This window comes from Oncorhynchus keta, chromosome 19, assembly GCF_023373465.1.
Source record: "Oncorhynchus keta strain PuntledgeMale-10-30-2019 chromosome 19, Oket_V2, whole genome shotgun sequence".
In the NCBI taxonomy this organism is placed as follows: Eukaryota; Metazoa; Chordata; class Actinopteri; order Salmoniformes; family Salmonidae; genus Oncorhynchus; species Oncorhynchus keta.
The window spans coordinates 65,630,939-65,651,470 of NC_068439.1; the positions used below are offsets into that span (position 1 = coordinate 65,630,939).

The 20,532-nt window shown below is 41.0% G+C and overlaps 1 protein-coding gene across 2 annotated transcripts in view; it reads left to right on the top strand.

Annotated features, from left to right (window-relative positions):
• Positions 1–774: 774 nt before the first annotated feature.
• epb41l2 (erythrocyte membrane protein band 4.1 like 2) overlaps positions 775–20,532 on the top strand; it is an 89,315-nt gene continuing 69,557 nt past the window's right edge. Inside the window, exon 1 of one of the 2 annotated variants that reach the window (XM_035794335.2) lies at positions 775–903. The gene's annotated coding sequence lies outside the window, so the exon portion shown is untranslated. Of the gene's footprint in view, positions 904–18,699; positions 18,865–20,532 lie in introns of those variants that run through there. The other variant, XM_035794338.2, reaches the window with a different exon arrangement.

Consider the following 20,532-nt stretch of genomic DNA (forward strand, 5'->3'; position numbering starts at 1 on the left):
TTTACTAAATAGGGCTATCTTTTGTATACCAACCCTACCTTGTCACAACACAACCGATTGGCTAAAACGCATGAACTTTTAACAAGGCACACCTGTTAATTGAAATGCATTCCAGGTGACTACCTCATGAAGCTGGTTAAGAGAACCAAGAGTGCACAAAGCTGTCATCAAGGCAAAGGGTGGCTACTTTGAAAAATCTCAAATCTCAAATAATAAAATAAAAATTATTTGTTTAACACTTTTTTGGTTACTACATGATTCCATGTGTGTTATTTCATAGTTTGGATGTCCAAACTATTATTCCGCAATGTAGAAAATAGCAAAAATAAAGAAAAACCCTTGAATCAGTGGGTGTGTCCAGACTTTTGTCTGGTACTGTAAGTCATCTGATGCTGCTGTTGTAGAACTTGGAACACGTTACTCTGTGATACTAAATTGGGCCTATTTAAAAAATATATGTTTAGTCTGTTCAGATAAAAATGATCCTGTGTTGTTTATGCTCCAAATTGATTTCCAAAAGAAACAATAGGCAATATTTCAACCAATTATCATTGGATACGACTGTAAATGGAAAATAATTTCAATGACAATATATTTTCAGTAGTGGGAGACACTTCACCACCCCGACACAACATGCAAATAATTTTAGGCCACCAATAGAAAACGCCGACATTTACAGACTGCTGGAGGAACCAATCACAATGCAGTCTTTGATACTTGTGAAATGCCCAAGCCAATTAAATTGGAGAGGCACATGTCTTTTTTTTTTTTACTGGGGGTTAGTGTATTATCGACAGTTGGATTTTTTCTTTGGTCTGGGAATTTCAATTTTAGGTTTATCAGAGCACATTTTCACGAGACCACGTTGTAAAAGATTTTCTTATTTCATTTGAACTGCATCAGGTAAGTTGATGTAACGTTATGGTGCTACCTAATTTGCAGACAATTGGTAGAACGATAAAAGTGAGGTAAACAAATCAGTTATTTTAAAACGCTACTTATATGATTGTAGCCTGCTAGATAGTTAGCAATGCTATGTGGTAACGTTATCAAAAATTTCAAAATTGTTTTCGCTTGTAACTAGTTAACTGGTAAGCTAGCAAGCCATGCAGTTAATAAATATATATATATATATTTTTTGGAGCATCCCCAACTGTTCCTTGCAGAATAGGCCTTTTTTTTCTTGGTTGTTTGATAATGTTTAACGTTGTAGACACCTTTTTTGGATGTTATTTACCGGCCGTAAACGAGTGTAAATGATGATACCAGTAGTTGCTCAGCGAAACTACATATTGGCTGATCCACAAAGGTATTTTGACACTATAAAGCGTGCCGAACTGGTGAATGGGAGTTTGAATCAGAGCTTTCTTTCTGGGCGTTAGAGTTCTCAGGCAGAGATACCGGTTCGGCTAAATTAGCTGGCTAATTTTAAAATCAATGACTTGCAATTAGCTACTTGGTTCTCTCAAGTGCTACCAAACAATTTACAAAATACCGCTTGCTCGCTAAATTTGACTAGTGTATCATTCGTGCCGTAACTATGTAAACAAGGGGTCGCTAATCCACAATACATTTGTAAAACCATCAGTGCATTGGTTGCGCACGCCCCCATTACCTTGTGTTGGAAACTCGTGCAAGTTTCTCTAGCTGACGTTAATAATTGTCGATTTAACTATGTCTTTCAGGATATGCCCAGCTATATTTTGGTTTGCTAGGTTAAGTTTCAGTGGAGTAAATTATACCAACTATGTAGCTCGCAGAGAATACTTAAAGCAAGAGTGCCAATGTTAGCAGCACAACTCACGAGCGGATACTGCACTTGTTACATCAATAATTTATGAGATATCATTTTTGCTAGTTAGCCAACGTTAACTACAATCGGCTTAAAAGTTGGAGTTGTTAGACATGGCGCATTGAATAAATAGGTTATCAATTTGTGACTTGGATTTCTTTAGTGACTGACTCAAATCCTCATAGAATATTTTGAAAGTAGTCATGATTGCAGAAACGGCATGTTCGGTCAGCTACCCACTGCTACAGTGTTTGTTTGATTTCACTTGCAAGGCAGAAAGCTAGCGAAGTTAGCTGATTACAAATGCTATGCTTTCTAAAATGTCCATGTGTTACATTGTGTATAGCAATTGTTACATTGCTCTCTCACTCGCACACGTTAAACTTTGCGTGTTTGCAGGAGGAGAGTGTTTGATGTTAATTTGTGCTCTATAATGCCAGCAAGCATTGGGCCTAAACATCAGTTACAGTATACTCTTGAGATATTTATGATGAGATGCAATGTTAAGTCATGCTTCATGACTTGTCAATACTTCCGCCTGCAAATTACTTGCAAGGTCATTTGTTTGAAAGGATGAAAGTGAACACAGTCCCTCATTGTGGCTTGTTTTGTCAGATGGCCTAATGAGACATGGTTAATTGTTTGGGGTTGCTTATCTCATAATTAGAAGGTGGGTAGCATGGCAGTACACTGGACAGTGAGTTATTGTGTGAAGCTGCTGATGCCTTGTCAGAGAGGGCCATAGGTTTGGTAGTTGGCATATTGAGTGTAGGTGGGCTCCCTGGTTAAATTGTTCAATAGTCAACTATTTGAGTTTGAGCTTTATTAGTAAATAAGTCTAGAATTCTCTTTTAATTAACCAGCAGGGATAGACTAGTTCACTTAATAGAAGAATGCCATGTTCCTGTGGCACAGAGTTGAAAACGTTCTTCATGGCACACTTAATTGTTAAACCTTTCAATGGGTAGTTATGGTACAACAACTTCTGGTTTTTGTTTGAGGCTTTTGGGCCACACCGGACACAATCTAGGAGAAATCCAGACTTGCTTGAGGTAACTTAGGCTCCAGTTTGAATCCCAGAGCCGACAAGGGTAACATTATGTGCCCTTGAGCAAGGCACTTAACCCTAATTGCTCCAGGATCACAGTTTATAATGGTTGACCCTGGCTGTGACCCCACTCTCCGCGGGTGACTCAGGAAGAATTAGGATATGCAAAAAGCACATTTCCAATTCACACATGAATACACACTTGTACATGTGTGAAATAGGACAACTATAAGCACCCACCAAATGATGTATTTGTCGTAGGGAATTGATGCTGATAACTGCAGTACTATTATCTATCCCCTGGCCAATGCTCCTGCAGCTTCAAGATTTCTTCAAGTCAAAAGTTTGGACACACCTACTCATTCAAGGGTTTATTTTTTTTAAATGATTTTCTACATTGTAGAATAATAGTGAAGACCTCAACTATGAAATAACACAAGGAATCATATAGTAACCAAAAGTGTTAAACAAATCAAAATATTTCTAAGTAACCACCCTTTGCCTTGACAGCATTGCATTTTCTCAACCAGCTTCATGAGGAATGCTTTTCCAACAGTCTTGAAGAAGTTCACACACATGTAGAGCACTTGTTGGCTGCTTGTCCTTTACTCTGCGGTCCAAACAATCTCAATTGAGTTGAGGTTGGGTGATTGTGGAGGCCAGGTCATTTGATGCAGCACTTGTCACTCTCCTTGGTCAAATAGCCCTTACACAGCCTGGAGGTGTGTTTTGGATTTTTGTCCTGTTGAAAAACAAATGATAGTCCCACTAAGCGCAAACCAGATGGGATGGCGTATTGCTGTGGTAGCCATGCTGGTTAAGTGTGCCTTGATTTCTAAATAAATCACAGACCGTGTCACCAGCAAAGCACCATCACACCACCACCTCAATGCTTCACAGAGGAACCACACATGCGGAGATCATCCGTTCACCTACTCTGCGTCTCACAAAGACTCATCGGTTGGAACCAAAAATGGCAAATTTGGATGCATCGGATCAAAGGACAGATTTCCACTGGTCTAATGTCATTACTTGTTTTTCTTGGCCCAAGCAAGTTTCTTCTTCTTAATGGTGTCCTTCAGAAGTGGTTTCTTTGCAGCAATTCGACCATGAAGGCCTGACTCACGCAATCTCCTCTGAACAGTTGAGATGTGTGTTACTTGAAATCTGTAGCAGTTGTTTTGGCTGAAATTTCTGAGGCTGGTAACACTAACTTATCAATCAATCACATTTATTTATAAAGATCTATTTACATCAGCCGATGTCACAAAGTGCTATATGGAAACCTAGCCTAAAACCCCAAATGGCAAACAATGCAGATGTAGACTGGACTGGGGAAAGCAAGGCGTCATCAGGCCATGTAGTCCTGAGGCATGGTCCTAGGGCTGAGAGAGGACTATAACACACTCCGGACAGGGCCAACCAGGCAGGATATAAACCCACCCATTTTGCCAAAGCACAGCCCCCACACCACTAGAGGAATATCTTACTACCCTGAGACATGGCCGAGTATAGCCCACGATCTCCCTCACGGCACGAACCCGAGGGGGGGCACCAAGCTTGACAGGAAGTTCTCAGCAGAGACTCAACCCACTCAAGTAATGCACCCCTCTTAGGGGGACTGCATGGAAGAGCGCCAGTGACTCAGCGCCGTATTAGGGTCAGAGGCAGAGAATCCCAGTGAAGAGAGGGAAACCAGCCAGGCAAAGACGGCAAGGGTGGTTCTAACCCCCAGTACCTTTCTGTTCACTGTCACACCCCTGGGCTAGACTATACTCAATCATAGGACCTACTGAACAGAGGGTCGAGAACGAGTCTGCGTCTCTCGCACGAATAGGCAGACCATTCCATAAAAATGGAGCTCAATGGAAGAAATTCTAGGGACAATAATGAGGCCTGAATCTTGTGATCGTAGCCTACGTGTAGGTATGTACGGCAGGACCAAATCAGAAAGATGGGTAGGAGCAAGCCAATGTAATGCTTTGTAGGTTCAGTACAACCTTGAAATCAGCCCTAGCCTTAACTTCTTGCGGATCATTGGGACGCTAGTGTCCCATTTCAACAACTTCCAACTTTCATGAAATCACAAGTGCAATACATCAAAATAAAGCTTAACTTGTTGTTAATCCAGCCGCCGTGTCAGATTTCAAAAAGGCTTTACTGCGAAAGCAAACAATGCGATGATCTGAGGACAGCGCCCAGCACACACATGCATAACAAATAATTTTCAACCAGGGAGTTGCGACATGAAAGTCAGAAATAGCGATGTATTATATGCCTTACCATTGAAGATCTTCTGTTGGCACTTCAAAAGGTCCCCGTTACATCACAAATGGTCATTTTATACGATAAACTAATTTATATCCATTAAAACTCAGTTTAGCTGGCACGCTTCAGTCAATAATCCACTCTGTTTCCATCCTCTAAAATGTATACAAAATAAATCCAATAAACTTATCCAAACAAGTAAATCAATGTTTATAATCAAACCTTAGGTACCCTAATACGCAAATAAACATTTAAGACGTAGAATCTTTGTCTTTACCGGAGAAAAATACCAAAGAATGTGCTCCCATTCATGCACTTGGAAACACTGCAGCCAAAATGGGAGCCACCTAGAAAAACTACAATTTCTGGCTAATTTTTCCAAAAACCAGCCTGAAACTCTTTCTAAAGACTTGACATCTAGTGGAACGCCTAGGAACTGCAATCGGACATGATTTTGCCCTATTATAAAAGTGCCAGCCATTGAAATTAGTTGTAGGATGACTTTTTTTGGGGGGGGGGGGGTGATTTGTCCTCTGGGTTTTGCCTGCCATTTCAGTTCTGTTATACTCACAGACATTATTTTAACATTTTTAGAAAATCAAAATCTACCAATTATATGCGTATCCTAGTGTCTGCGCCTGAGTAGTAGGTAGTCTACTTTGGCCACGCTTTTCATCCGGACGACAAAATACCACCCCCTGTCCCAAAGAAGTTAACAGGAAGCCAGTGTAGAGAGGCTACCACTGGAATAATGTGATCACATGTTTTTTTTGTTCTAGTCAGGATTCTAGCAGCCATGTTGAGCATTAACTGATGTTTATTTGTGCTTTAACCGGGTAGCCAGAGAGTAGAGCATTGCAGTAGTCTAATCTAGAAGTGACAAAGTGCCACCATCCTCTCCCTTATGTCTGAAATACATGCTTCGAGGAAAGGCAATTGTGATAATTCACCATGTTTCATCAAAATGTTCAGCTGTGTGTTGTCCACATAGCAGTGAAAGTTAACATTATTTCCGAATGATGTCACCAAGAGATGTATAGTGTAAACAATAGAAGTCCTAAAATGGAACCTTGAGGAACACTGAAATTTACAGTTGATTTGTCAGAGGACAAACCATTCAGAAACAAACTCCTATCTTTCTGACAGATAAGATCTAAACCAGGTCAGAACCTTTCTGTGTAGACCAATTTGGGTTTGTCAATGGTATCAAAAGCAGCACTAAGGTCTAGGAGCATGAGGACAGATGCAGAGCCTTCGTCTGACGCCGTTAAAATGTAATTGCACTCACGAAGGTCGTACGTCTCAGTGCTATGATGGAGTCTAAAGCCAGACTGAAGCGTTTTGTATACATTGTATTTAGGAAGGCATATTGAGAGGAATGGGAGATTCGATGTAGGCCAGCATTTAAAAAAAAAAAAAAAAAATCTTGGTCAAGATTTGGATTTTTCAAGAGGCTTTATTACTGCTACTTTTAGTGAGTTTGGAACACAGCTGGTGGATAGGGAGCCCTTTATTATGTTCAACATAGTAGGGCCAAGCACAGGAAGCAGCTCTTTCAGTAGTTTAGTTGGAATAGGGTCCAGTATGCAGCTTGAAGGATTAGAGGCCATTACTAATTTCATGAATATGTCAAGAGATATAGGATTAAACAACTTGCGTGTCTCCCTTTATCCTAGACCTGTCAGTGTTGTGCAGACTCGGGACAACTGAGCTTTAAAGAAATATGCAGATTTAAAGAGGAGTCTGTAATTTCCTTTCTAATGATCATGATCTTTTCATCAAAGAAGTTCATGAATTTATCACTGCTGAAGTGAAAGCCATCCTTTCTTGGGGAATGCCTTTTTAGTTAGCTTTGTGACAGTATCAAACATACATTTTGGATTGTTCTTATTCTCCCCAATTACGTTGTAAAAATAGGATGATCGAGCAGCAGTGAGGGCTCTTCGATACTTCACAGTACTGTCTTTCCAAGCTAGTAGGAAAAGACTTCCAGTTTGGTGTAGCCCCATTTCCGTTCCAATTTTCTGGAAGCTGGCTTCAGGGCTTGGGTATTTTCTGTATACCAGGGAGCTAGTTTCTTATGACAAATGCGACTGCATCTAGGGTATTACACACGGTTTAATTAAGTTCCTCATTTAGATGGTTAACCTATATTTATTATAAAAAATGTATGTACTCCGATGTCCTTGGATACATTGGGGGAGTCTGGAAGGGCATCAAAGAATCTTTTGGTTGTCCCAAAATTTGTAGCACGGCTTTTGATGATCCTGGGTTGGGATCTGTGCAGACTTGGTTGCAAACATAAAATGGTGGTACGATTAGTCCAGGATTGAGGAAAAACATTAAGATCAACAATATTTATTCCACAGGACACAACTAGGTCCAGAGTATGACTGTGGCAGTGAGGTAGGTCCAGAGACATGTAGGACAAAATCCACTGAGTTGATGATGGCTCCAAACATTTTTTGGAGTGGGTCTGGATTTTTCCATGTGAATATTGAAGTCACCAAAAAGTAAAATATTTGCCATGACTACAAGGTCCGATGGGAACTCAGTGAGCAACGCAGTATATGGCCCAGGAGGCCTGTAAACAGTAGAAGTGTTTGAGTAGACTGTATAGATTTCATGATGAAAACGCAGGCTTTTATTTATTTTAATTGACACACACTGTCTCAATGGAGATAGCTGAGCTGACTACACTGTGCTTGTGGCAGACTTCACTAAGCTGGCAATCTCATTGTGGAGCTAAATCAAATTGATTTCTAAAGCCCTTCTTACATCAGCTGATGTCACAAAGTGCTGTACAGATATCCAGCCTAAAACCCCAAACAGCAAGCAATGCAGGTGTAGAAGCAGGGTGGCAAGGAAAAACTCCCTAGGAAGGCCAGCACCTAGGAAGAAACCTAGGGGAACCAGGTTGAGGGGTGGCCAGTCCTCTTCTGGCTGTGCTGGGTGGTGATTATAACAGAACATGGGCAAGATGTTCATGGATGACCAGCAGGGTCAAATAATAATAGAGGAGTTAGAGCCCTGTCTATGTTCTTATGAGATGCAAACACCCCTCCAGCTAGGATGGAGTCCGTCACTCCTCAGCAGTCCAGGCTTGGTCCTGTTTGTGGGTGAGTCCCAGAAAGAAGGCCACTTATCTAAAAATTCTGTATTTTGGGAGGTTCAGAACCGTTTTCAACCAGCAATTGAGTTGAGACTCTGCTGTAGAGCTCATCACTCCCCCTAACTGAGAGGGGGCCAGAGACAATTACTTGGGCTGTAGACAATCTTTCTAGTTATCCTTTGCATCAGAGGTAACTCTGGGTTTTCCTTTCCTGTTGCGGTCCTCATGAGCGCCAGTTTCATCATAGCGTTTGATGGTTTTTGCGACTGCACTTCTTGAAGTGTTCCGGATTAACTGACCTTCATGTCTTAAAGTAATGGACTGTCATTTCTCTTTGCTTATTTGTGCTGTTTTTGCCTTAATATGGACTTGGCCTTTTACTGAATAGGGCTGTCTTCGGTATACCACCCCTACCATGTCACAACAGAACTGATTGGCTCAAATGCATTAACCTGTTAGTCCTATAGGGGCAGTATTTCATTTTTGGATAAAAACACGTGCCTGTTTTAAGCGCAATATTTTGTCACGAAAAGATGCTCGACTATGCTTGGAATCGATAGTTTTGGAAAGAAGACACTCTGACGTTTCCAGAACTGCAAAGATTTTCACTGTGAGTGCCATAGAACTAAAGCTACAGGCAAAACCAAGATGTTTGAGCGACCAGGAAATGAACAGGATTTTTGAGGGTACGTTTTCCATGATCGCCTTATATGGCTGTGAATGCGACAGGAATGAACGGACACTTTCTAGCGTTTCCCCAAGGTGTCTGCAGCATTGTGACGTATTTGTAGGCATATCATTGGAAGATTGACCATAAGAGACTACATTTACCAGGGGTCCCGCACGGTGTCTGTGTGGAAATTGGTGCGCAAAAGTCACCTACCAGTATTTTTCCATCCGAATCAGAGAAGAATGCAGGCTTCTAGGACTGGCATTTCAATGAAGAGATATATGACAAAACACCTTGAGGATTGATTCAAACAACGTTTTCCATGTTTCAGTCGATATTATGGAGTTAATTCGGAAAAAAGTTTGACGTGTAGGTGACTGAATTTTCGGTTAGTTTCGGTAGCCAAATGCATAGTAACAAAACGGAACGTTGTGTCCTACACAAGATTCTTTCAGGAAAAACTGGACATCTGCTATGTAACTGAGTCTCCTCATTGAAACATCTGAAGTTCTTCAAAGGTCAATTATTTTATTTGTTCCCGTTGCTGGTTTTTGTGAATATGTTGCGTGCTAAATGCTAACGCTAAATGCTAAGCTAGCTATCACCACTCTTACACAAATTATTGAGTTTCTCTGGTTCTAAAGCATATTTTGAAAATCTGAGACGACAGGATTGTTAAGAAAAGGATAATCTTGAGAGCAGGCATATTTATTTCATTTTCATTTGCAATTTTTAGAAATCGCTAATGTTGCGTTATGGTAATGAGCTTGAGGCTGTAGTCACGATCCCGCATGCGGGATGGGGCGGACTAAGAAGGAAATCAATTCCATAAATTAACTTTTAACAAGGCACACCTTTTTAATTGAAATGCATTCCAGGTGACTATCTCATGAAGCTGGTTGAGAGAATGCCAAGTGTGTGCAAAGCTGTCATCAAGGCAAAGGGTGGCTACTTTGATTCAATTGTTTTTTTTTAACGACATGATTTGATAGTTTTGTCTTCACTATGATTCTATAATGTAGAAATTTTAAAAAATGCAGGAAGATCCTTGAATGAGTTGGTGTCAACTTTTGACTGGTACTGTATGTCTTTGAGTATATAGACATTTTAACTTGTTAGGGATTTGGTTCCGCTGTCGGGATCAAATCAGCGGAAATTAAGAGCGCCACCTATAGTTTTTGATAAAACTCAAACTTTCATTAAAACACACATGCAAGGTACTGAATTAAAGCTACACTCGTTGTGAATCTAGCCACCAAGTCAGATTTGTAAAAATGCTTTTCGGCGAAAGCATGAGAAGCTATTATCTGATAGCATGCACCCCCAAAGCACTGGAACGTCACCTAAAACAACAGATTTTGCGGTAGCCGGCGCTACCCAAAACGCAGAAATAAAATATAAAACATTCACTACCTTTGACAAGCTTCTTTCTTGGCACTCCTATATATCCCATAAACATCACAATTGGGTCTTTTTCCCGATTTTAAATCCGTCATTGTATAGCCAAAATGTTGTTTTCCTTAGACCGGTCTGATCCAGGAATATTCCATTTTACAAGACGCAACGTCACTTTTTAAAATTACAAAAGTTGCCTATAAACTTTTACAAATCACTTCAAACTACTTTTCTAAACCAACTTTAGGTATTAATAAACGTTAATAATCTATACAATTCATCACGGGGCGATCTGTATTCGATAGCAGCTAGTCTTGAAATCAGCGTCCATCTTTTACATTTTCACAACATCCTGTGGAGAGACTAAAACAGGAAAGGCCAAAACGTCATACAACCAAGGATTAAGTAGGCTGGAAATGCCAGCACTGGCAACATCGAGTGGAAGCTGTAAGCGTTTACAGGGCATCTTCATTTATTTGCAGTCGCCTTAAACAATACATTGACTGGCTGATTAATATATTTTTTGTGTTTTTGGAGAACAGTTTTTCGAGGGATTTTTACTCCTAAACACGTTATGTTATAGCCACAGACACAATTTAACCAGTTTTAGAGACTTCAGAGTGTTTTCTATACACACATACTTATCATTTGCATATACTATATTCCTGGCATGAGTAGCAGGACTTTGAAATGTTGCGTGATTTTTAACAAAAAGCTGCGAAAATTTGCATGAAAGGGTGGCTACTTTGATTCCAATTTTTTTTTAATGACATGATTTGTTAGTTTTGTCTTCACTATGATTCTACAATGTAGAAATTTTAAAAAATACAGGAAGATCCTTGAATGAGTTGGTGTCAACTTTTGACTGGTACTGTATGTCTGAGTATATAGACATTTTAACTGGAATCATGCTCTATAGGATTTAGCCTGTGACTGTGGGTTAACACTTAGCTCATGGTCCATTAGCTTTAAGAGGTTGAAACGTCTAGTCTATGAGAGGGTGAGCGAGAAGCTACAGCATAGGGTGTTTGTTAGACTACCTCAGGCGAAGAGCATGAGTTTCTTTCAAGTTGCATCAAGATGGTTTGAGGTGGTAACTGTCCCCTTTCCTCTGTTCTGTACCTCAGAAGGACCTGCTCCCTCTTCTGTGTACTTTACCATCAAGGACATTGTGTAGTCATGTAATATAAATATAATATATTATATTATATTCTGTAGCTCAGTTGGTAGAGCATGGCGCTTGTAACGCCAGGGTAGTGGGTTCGATTCCCGGGACCACCCATACGTAGAATGTATGCACACATGACTGTAAGTCGCTTTGGATAAAAGCGTCAGCTAAATGGCATATATTATTATTAGTCATGTGTGCAGTCCTCTCCACTGATCCTGCCCCCCCACTTGTTAGTGGTGTTTGGACTTATCTGTGTTGTAGGCTAAATGTAGCATTCAGTATGACCCCTGTGTACTCAAAGACCCCTGTTGAACAGGCTTTCAACTTTACTTTCTGAGTAATCTCACTAACCATTCAAATGCTCCATATTGGCACCATTGCCAGCTGTCAGATCAAACACTGATATGCCAATTCTAAATTGTTGCAAAAGAGAAAGAAATACCAGAGCTCTGAATTGTCAAACTCATACTGTCACTACAGGTAAGTACCTCAGATTCTGATTGGACAAAAGGAGGTAGGGATTTACTCCAATATTGGGTCTTGTGGTGAGCTTCCTGTTGGAACAGACCACTCTACGTGTCACTCAGTCTCCTAATTCTGCTGCGGACTGTGAGAGATTGCTTAACCATTCGGAAGGGTTATGGGAACATCCCACTTTTAGAGTACTTTGTTCCCGACATCCTGCCTTGGCCACTGTTTTTCCACAGGGATTGTCAGTGGTTTAGTCTCTTATGGAATCACTCAACAAATAAAGATTACAAACTCAGTGCAACACCAACTCTGTTGATTCTGTTTCATATTGAGCATTTTTCAAACATTGCCTTTCCAATCCAACTCAAGGCTTTTGATTCCATCACCTTCAAAGCTCCATACAATTCTCTCAACTATACTTGTTTGCAACAAGTTGGGTTCATAGATGGAGCTAAACAAAATTCAACCGTGACCAGAAATTACTTGTGCTCTTAGTAAGCCACCATGTTGCAGCTTATCTCAGAAGCTGCACTACCAGCCCTTTGAATGGCACAATAAATGCAATTTTCTGCTCATTACTGACGAAAGGGGGAGTTTGCCATCTCCTAGCAAGTGTCCTGCTTTGAAACAGCACAGGGGGAAAAATAAATGTTCCCCTTAATTGGATGCCTGTGGCTTGGCACCCTCCCAAACATAGTTAAAAAGAGATTATCTGCAGGAGTCCAATTTTGCAGCAAGGGCTTTCTATGTCAGTAAGGCAGAGGTAATTTGAATCAAATTATACTTGTCTTGGAATCTAGGCACATTTGTTTTAGAAAAAAATAAAGTTGCATTCTTTACAAATTTACAGCACCCCTGGGACGTTGAGTTCCAATTGTGTTGCATTTTTAGTTGTGGATATACACTAGTCTTTTGCCCTATGGTATGGGATTTTGCTGCAATATTTATTTATATTTGTGTCTTTAGATGTAGGTTTCAAAGTTGGGAAACATTAGTTTAGTGATACAGCTTTTGAATTTGCACAAGTAGTGAAGGCTGGGGCACAGGTGTTCTTCAATCCCTCCTTGTTATATGCTCCTCTGAAGCCCTCTGTCCACAAGTATGTGGACACCCCTTCAAATTAGTGGATTTGACTAGTTTAGCCACACCCGTTGCAAATGAGAGTATAAAATCGAGCACACAGCCATGCAATCTTCATAGACAATCATTGGCAGTAGAATGTCCTTACTGAAGAGCTCAGTGGTATGTCATAGGATGCCAAGTTTCCAACATGTCAGTTTGTAAAATTTCTGCCCTGCAAGAGTTCCCTGGTCAACACAGAAAAGAGTCGGCCAGAGAATTGAACCCTGTGGCACCCCCATAGACTGCCAGAGGTCCGGACAACAGGCCCTCCGATTTGACACACTGAACTCTATCAGAGAAGTAGTTGGTGAACCAGGCGAGGCAGTCATTTGAGAAACCAAGTTGAGTCTGCTGATCAGAATGTGGCGATTTACAGTGTCGATGAATACGGCTGCACAGTAATGTCTCTCATTGATGGCGGTCATGATATCGTTTGGGGCCTTGAGCGTCGCTGAGGTGCACCCATGACCATCTCTGCAGTTGATTGCAACTCCGCCCCCTTTGGCAGTTCTATCTTGTCGGAAAATGTTAAGGATGGAAATTTCAGGGGTTTTTGGGGTCTTCCTAAGCCAGTATTTAGACACAGCTAGGACATCCGGGTTGGCAGAGTGTGCTAAAGCAGTTAATAAAACACACTTAGGGAGGAGGCTTCTAATGTTAACATGCATGAAACCAAGGCTTTTACGGTTACAGAAGTCAACAAATGAGAGCACCTGGGGAATAGGAGTGGAGCTAGGCACTGCAGGGCCTGGATTAACCTCTACATCACCGGAGTAGGATAAGGGTACGGTTTAAGGCTATAAGAACTGGTTGTCTAGTGCGTTCGGAATCGAGTAAAATGAGCAGGTTTCTGGGCGCGATAGAATAGATTCAAGGCATAATGTAGGTAAACCTAGGCATTAAGTGATGATTAGAGATATTGTCTCTAGAAATTTAAACCAGGTGATGTCACCGCATGTGTTGGAGGTGGAACTAAAGTGTTGGCTAGACATATTGAGCAGGGCTAGAGGCTCTACAGTGAAATAAGACAATCACAAACCAGAACAGCAATGGACAAGGCATATTGATATTAGGGAGAGGCATGCATAGCCGAGTGATCATAGGGGTCCAGCGAGTAGTAAGACTGGCTGGAGATACTGCGATTCAGAAAGTTAGCAAGCTAGCAGAAGGGCCTTAGGGACGTCGTGACGGAGGAATTGTGTTACAGCCTCCTCGTGTGGTTACGTCGATAGACCAGTCATGATGAATTAATAGGGTTCCGTGTAGCTAAGGGGTCCAGTCCAATTGGCAAAATGGGTATAGTGGCCTAAGAAATTGGCCGATGGATCTCTTCAGCTAACAACTGTTATTGTGAAGTGGAAACATTTAGGTGCAACAAAGGCACAGCAGTGAAGTGGTAGGCTACACAAGCTCACAGAATGGGACCACTGAGTGCTGAAGCCCATAGCGTGTGAAAAGTGCCTGTCCTCGGTAGGGCTGACTCCATTTAATCATCTGGTCAATTGTTTGGTCGATAGGCTGTTGGTCGACCGCGATTTCTTTAGTCAAGCAGTATCTCAAAATCACCGTACAAGACGCCTGTCTGAGTGGACTGATCCGCTGTGGAGGCCGTGGGGATGGCACAGTCCATCAGTCTAAGACGTGCTACTGAAATTGTATATGGTTATATTACATAAGAACAATGGTGCAACACTAATATCAATTATATTTTTGAATAAATAACACATTTTGTTTTTCTCTCATTGGAAAGCGGTTGCTGTCCACGGTAGAGGTCGACCGATTATGATTTTCCCACGCTGATACCGATTATTGGAGGACCAAAAAAGCAGATACCGATTTAACCGTCCCTATTTATAAAAATAAATAAAAATTAATACATTTTATTTATTTGTAATAATGACAATTACATCTACTGAATGAACTTATTTGAACTTAATATAATACATCAATAAAATAAATTTAGCCTTAACCAAATTTGGTTTAAATAATGCAAAAACAAAGTGTTGGAGAAGAAAGTAAAAGTGCAATATGTGCCATGTAAGAAAGCTAACGTTTAAGTTCCTTGCTCAGAACATGGGAACATATGAACGCTGGTTGTTCCTTTTAATGATTCTTCAATATTCCCAGGTAAGAAGTTTTAGGTTGTAGTTATTATAGGACTATTTCTCTCTATACGACTTGTATTTTGTATACCTTTGACGGATGTTCTTATAGGCACTTTAGTATTGCCAGTGTAACAGTATAGCTTCCGTCCCTCTCCTCGCCCCAACCTGGGCTCGAAGCAGGTACACATCGACAACAGCCACCCTTGAAGCAGCGTTACCCATGCAGAGCAAGGGGAACAACCACTCCAAGTCTCCGAGCGAGTGTTTGAAACTCTATTAGCGCGCACCCCGCTAACTAGCTAGCCATTTCACATCGGTTACACCAGCCTAATCTCCGGAGTTGATAGGCTTGAAGTCATAAACAGCGCAATGCTTGAAGCACAGGGAAGAGCTGCAGGCAAAATGCACAAAAGTGCTGTTTGAATGAATGCTTACGAGCCTGCTGCTGCCTACCACTGCTCAGTCAGACTGCTCTATCAAATATCAAATCATATACTTAATTATAACAATAACACACAAATACGAGTCTTTGGTCATTAATATGGTCGAATCCGGAAACTATCATTTCGAGAAAAAAAGTTTATTTCAGTGAAATACGGAACCGTTCCGTATTTTATCTAACGGATGGCATCCCTAAGTCTAAATATTCCTGTTACATTGTACAACCTTCAATGTTATGTCATAATTATGTACAATTCTGGCAAATTAGTTCGCAGTGAGCCAGGCTGCCCATACGGTTGCATATACCCTGACTCTGCGTGCAATGAACACGAGAAGTGACACAATTTCACCTGGTTAATATTGCCTGCTAACCTGGATTTCTTTTAGCTAAATATGCAGGTTTAAAAATATATACTTCTGTGTATTGGTCTAACCTCTCTGGGATATGGGACGCATCCCGCCTGGCTAGCCAGAGAGAATGCAGAGCGCCAAATTCCTATAAAAATCAAACTTTCATGAAATCACACATGTAAGATACCAAATTAAAATGACATGTGTTGTGAATCCAGCCAACATGTCAGATTTCAAAAAGGCTTTTCGGCGAAAGCAAACAATGCTATTATCTGAGGATAGCACCTCCGTAAACAAAAGAGAAAACATTTCAACCCTGCAGGCGCAACACAAAACGCAGAAATAAAAATATAAATAATGCCTTACCTTTGACGAGCTTCTTCTGTTGGCACTCCAATATGTCCCATAAACATCACAAATTGTCCTTTTGTTCAATTAATGCTGTTGATGTATATCCAAGATGTCATTTATTTGGCGCGTTTGATCCAGAAAAACACCAGTTCCAACTTGCGCAACGTGACTACAAAATATAGTAATGTTACCAAAACATTTCAAACTACTTTTGTAATACAACTTTAGGTTTTTTAAAGTAAATAATCTCTAAAATTGAAGACTGGATGATCTGTGTTCAATACAGGAAGAAAACAAACTGACACTAACTTTCTCTATCTATCTAACAGTACACTTCAAATGACCCTCGTTCAAGATGGCCGTACTTCTTCATTACACAAAGGAATAACCTCAACCAATTTCTAAACACTGGTGACATCCAGTGGAAGCGGTAGGAACTGCAAGAAGGTTCCCAATGAAAACACATTGAAAAAAGTGACCTCAAAACAAAAGTGGTTGGTCCTCGGGGTTTCGCCTGCTAAATAAGTTCTGTTTTACTCAGACTTGATTCAAACCGTTTTAGAAACTCCAGTGTTTTCTATCCAATCTACGAATAATATGCATATCTTATCTTCTGGGGATGAGTCGCAGGCAGTTGAATTTGGGCATGCATTTCATCCGGACGTGAAAATACTGCACCCTGTCACCAAGAAGTTAAAGGCATTGGTGTTTATGCTTAGGTACAGTCGTGCAACGATTGTGCTTTTTTCCCGCAAATGTGCTTTTGTTAAATCATCGGCCTGCGTTGCATTGATTATATGCAACGCAGGACACTATAGAAAATATCGAGTAATATCAACCATGTGTAGTTAACTTTTTATTATGATTGATTGATTGATTTATTTTTATAAGATAAGTTTAATGCTAGCTAGCAACTTACCTTGGCTTCTTACTGCATTCGTGTAACAGGCAGACTCCTCGTGGAGTACAATGAGAGGCAGGTGGTTAGAGCGTTGGACTAGTCAACTGTAAGGTTGTAAGATTGAATCCCCGAACTGACAAGGTAAAAATTGTCGTTCTACCCCTGAACAAGGCAGTTAACCCACCATTCCTAGGCCGTCATTGAAATTAAGAATGTGTTCTTAACTGACTTGCCTAGTTAAATAAAGGTGTAAAGAATATCCAAATCGGTGTCCAAAAATACCGATTTCCAACTGTTATGAGAACTTGAAATTGGCCTTGATTTAATCAGTCGACCTCTAATCTATACAGTACCTGTTTGACAACACACACAATATTCAGTCTATTCTTGATCTTCAGCATTCTCCACATGTATTCCACACATCTGACTTCCCCTTTACCTGAGCAACCTATAAACTCAATAGTTTAATATTTATTTTTCACATAACTCTGCATCCATTTTGCCGTTACGGTGTTGAGTTTGTTATAGCTAATTTATTGATGTGCTTTAGGCACGGCATACCCGTTCATTAGGCGGCCAACTAGGGCGGCATTTTCTGAGCTAAACTGATCAAGACTCGCCACCAACAGCGCATACAACCTCACATTCTGCCCAAAAACAATGATGATTTCTCTCAACCAGTGCGGTATGGGCTTTTTAAGTGAGCGCTGATGCCGCCCTTTGATAAGCAGTGCCCACTTCAACAAAGGCAGGGGCACAAACATATTTGCTTGTCCATTCCCAGCGCGCCTCTCCAGGGTGCTGTTGGAGAGACTCATCTCTGCAGCTCTCCACCAACATTCAGTCAAAAAAATGATCTTACATAAATCATGTAACTGATATGGTAGAAAGAGTGTGTCCTTTTCTGTAGCCTACAGGATAGAGATAAAATGTATGACAATGTAATGAGATGAATAGTACTAGTACCGTGTGAATCCAATGTCTGAGTTTGACAAGTGTTGCTCGCGGTTTGAGCAAGAAACCCATAACTGATTTGATAAATTGAACTAAGTGCAGTGCATAAATAACATATGAATAGGCTACATGTAGGCCAATCAACTTTCACAGTGAATGCTTTTTGTATTTTGTGCATATTCTGGAGTGATGAATCACGCTTCTCCCTCTGGCAGACCGACGGACATCTGGGTTTGGCCGATGCCAGGAGAAGGCTACCTGCCCGAGTCCATTGTGCCAACTGTAAAGTTTGGTGGAGGAGGAAAAATGGTGGCTGTTTTTCATGGTTCGGGCTTCGCCCCTTAGTTCCAGGGAAGGACAATCTTAACATTACAGCATACAATGACATTCGAGACAATTCTGTGCTTCCAACTTTGTGGCAACAGTTTGGCGAAGGCCCTTTCCTGTTTCAGCATGACAATGCCCCTGTGCACAAAGTGAGGTTCATACAGAAATGGTTTGTTGAGATCAGTCTGGAAGAACTTGACTGGCCTGCACAGAGCCCTGACCTCAACCCCATCAAACACCTTTGGAATGAATTGGAAGGCTGACTGCGAGCAAGCTCTAATCGCCCGATCTCACCAATGCTCTTGCTCCCTTCTCCCAGAAGACTGGAGGTTGTTATATCCGCAAAGGGGACCAAGTCCATATTAATGCCCCTGATTTTGGAATGGTATGTTTGACAATGTTTTTTAAATATATATATATACATATCACACACAGTACATGACCAAAAGTATGTTGGTGTAGTCTACATATCAGTGTCTCCTGCTGGGTGTCCTGCAGGATGGTGAAGCAGTGACGAAACCCCAAGCTGTGTAAACAAGATATTTAGGAAGTGCAGCCGCTCTACTTCTGGTTACTGGGGCAGCAGCACTGGAAAATCATGAGAATGCCCTGTCGATCCCACTTTTCCCATCAGGAAAATGTCTGCGCCACTGATTTCCCCTTCTGTATGGGGAATTCCAGTGATGATCACAGCAAAGACCATCCTTCCGAGGGTTGTCTCTGGCTGTCTGAAATGTGTCCGTCCCCACCGTGGAATACTAATTGAAGCAGTGTTCACAGCCTCTTGTTGTATCCTCCACCACTACAAGTAGCCCGTGCCAAACGGAGGGATCCTCAAGATCTTTAATCCACAATTAGCAGATCGGTTTAGTAAACCGAGGAGGCTATTGGCCATAAGTCTATTTTGGACCGCTATCTTTTTCAACCCCAGCTAAAGAGAAATAGATGGAAGTTATTGACCGCTCTTATTAACCCACAGATTTAGCTGGATTGATTATTCTAAGGAGCCTGATTTTAAGCTGCTGAAGGATTTGTTTGAGTAGTGCGGAATTGTGAGTTTGCGTGTCAAAAGAAAGCTTTTGAATTGCCTTCAAAAGGTAAACACTGCTTGGACCCCCCATAAGCCATGATAAAGTAAATCACACTGTGAGGATGTTCTTTAAACTGCAGAGTTCAGTTTTCCATACCCTTTAGTGAGACAAAAATGCCCTTGTGTTCATGCTGGAGAGGGAGAGATAAAGGAATGGGGATTAGCGGATGAGACTGAGGAAACGGCCAGGCCTGAATGGGACGGATGGAGTTTGTCACCACGTCAGACTTCCTGTTACCCCAGGCCTACTCCGCGGGGACAAAGTTCACAGGGCTGTTTAGGGCGGATTGCAGGAGGTGCTGATGGCTCCTTCTCTGGAAAACAAACATGGCCCCTAACTATGACGACTAAGAGCTGGCCTGGCGGAACAGGCTGCTGCTCTGCTACGGTCCTCCTGTGCAGTCACACACTTTATTTGAGTGTAACGAATACTTTGTCTTGCCAAAAAACAGCGATTTCCCACAAGGACTGCTGGTGATTTACTGTCATCAGAGCCAAGAACAAGTCAAACACCTGATATTTATTTTTAATAATTTATATCACCGTAGTGATGTAGTATTTTTGAAAGTGTTTTTGAAAGTGTATCTTATTTTCTTTGTTATATATATTTTTGTGCTAGTTGGCTGTACCTGCACCAAAACACCCTTTTTCCATCCCTTTATTTATTTTTTAAATAGGGAGACAATTTTTTCCCAATATTTTTATTTCCATGATTGATCAACTTGTTTTCTCATGGCTCGCTCTTGTCCCTCTGTAGCAGACATGGTGAACAATATGTTTGAAACATCAATTCTAAATGAAGTCACAGTACCTAATCAATACATACAATATTTATTGCGATTCTCAAGATTCTATCGGCATCTACGTATTGTGATATCGTATCGCAAGGTCCCTGGCCATTCCCAGCCCTATGTAGTAGGCTGACAAACTAGAAGAGGAAAAAAAAAGCCTTGCCTAAACTTA